Genomic DNA, 1705 nt, shown 5'->3' with positions numbered 1-1705 from the left:
AAACAAGCAGGGTGACAATATACAGCCTTGACGTACTACTTTTCCTATTTGGAATTAGTCTGTTGTTCCCTGTCCATTAATGTGGTGCATTTGGTACATCTTGATGAATACATTTATATCAACTAAAGTCTGTAATTTACATTAGAGTTAGCATTTTTTTGTTGTACATTCTATAGATTCTGACACATGCATAATGACATTTATCCATCATCATACTATCATACAAAATAATTTTCCCAAGCTAAAAATGTTCTATGTCCTGCCAATTCAACTCTCTATCCATTCCCTCAAGCCCCAGGGAAACTTTGATCTTTCTGTTTTCTCTGTAGTTTTGCATTTTTCAATATATCACAAAGTTGGAATCATATATGTAGCCTTTTTCAGATTGACTTCAACTCAACAATATGGTGGAATAGATGGATAATCTTCTCAACAAAATGGTTGGATGACATCATTGACCCAATGGACATGTACATTTGTGCAAACTTCATGAGATAGTGAAGGACAGGGAAGCCTGATATGCTGCAGTCCATGGGGTCACAAAGAGTCAGATGTGACTGAGTGACTGAAACTCAGCAATAAGCATTATAAATTCCTCCATGTTTATTAGTGGCTTCATAGCTAGTTTACTTTTTATCACAGAATAATTTCATCAATGAAGGAACTGCAATTTGTTTCTTCATCCACTTACTGAAGGATATTTTAATTGCTCTGATCTTTGGCAATTATGATTAAAGCTAATACAAGTGTTCATTTAGAGAGATTTATGTGAAGATACGTTTTTCATTCACTTGGAGTATGATTGCTGGATTCTATAGTAAGCCTGTGTTTCACATTGTAAGAAGATAGCCAGCCATCTTCCATAGTGGCTGTACCATTTTACATCTGCCCTAGTAATCAGTGAGAGTTCCTGTTGCTCAACATCTTTGTCAGCACTTGGTTTTGTTAGTATTTTGGATTTTAGTCATTCCAATATGTGAACAATGATATCTCATTATTGTTGGAGTAGCACTTTCAACCACTGAAGTGGTTAAAACAAGAGTTTTAAAGGAGCCAGCCTGTGGACATTCTCACTGTCCTGATTTTTTAATAATTAGGGCATGCTAAACGTTTGCTATATGAAGACCATACACATGTCCATTGACCTAGTTCTCATCTAGATCTAGTTTTATAAATGCTGATGATAAACCAAGTCTGATTTATATGATGCATCTTGTGTGGAAAATATCTGTGACTCAAGTTATCTGATCAATCTTGAGAAATGACATCTCAACCAGTATAATAATTTTGAAAATAACTATTGCTGATTTGATGATTACCAGTTTTCATTAAATGAATTGCAAAGTTATCATTTTTTATCTAGAGCAAAATGAACCCAGAGGTCTTGATAGTTCATTTTGTCTGTGATAATTCCTAGATTTGTGATCTTAGGTGATTTCTTTAAGAACATTGTGACTCAGTTTCTTTTTTTCTGTAAAATAGGGTTAATAATAGTAATACTTGTAAGGGATCCTGCAAGAAGGAATAAACTGATATAGTTACAATGCTCAGAACAGCCTCTGATGTGTCATAAGTCTCCATGAACAGTAGAGTGTTATTAGCATGATGCAACTAATTTTTGGAATTTGAAAAAACATTTTGTATTTTGCCCAAATTTACCAGTTTAGAAAGTACAGCACCTAAGGTTGAATTTCAGATTTATCTC

At 34.1% G+C, this 1705-nt stretch overlaps 1 non-coding gene across 1 annotated transcript; it reads left to right on the top strand.

The window, feature by feature from the left end:
• The first annotated feature begins 1058 nt into the window (after window positions 1-1058).
• Window positions 1059-1189, top strand: LOC136165775 (small nucleolar RNA SNORA72). The gene has a single exon (XR_010662754.1). It is a non-coding gene; the product is annotated as a small nucleolar RNA SNORA72 (small nucleolar RNA).
• Window positions 1190-1705: the final 516 nt, after the last annotated feature.

This window comes from Muntiacus reevesi, chromosome 3 (genome assembly GCF_963930625.1).
Source record: "Muntiacus reevesi chromosome 3, mMunRee1.1, whole genome shotgun sequence".
Classification (NCBI taxonomy): domain Eukaryota; kingdom Metazoa; phylum Chordata; class Mammalia; order Artiodactyla; family Cervidae; genus Muntiacus; species Muntiacus reevesi.
Note: the sequence above shows the minus strand (reverse complement) of the source record. Positions and strands in the feature narration are given on the sequence as shown.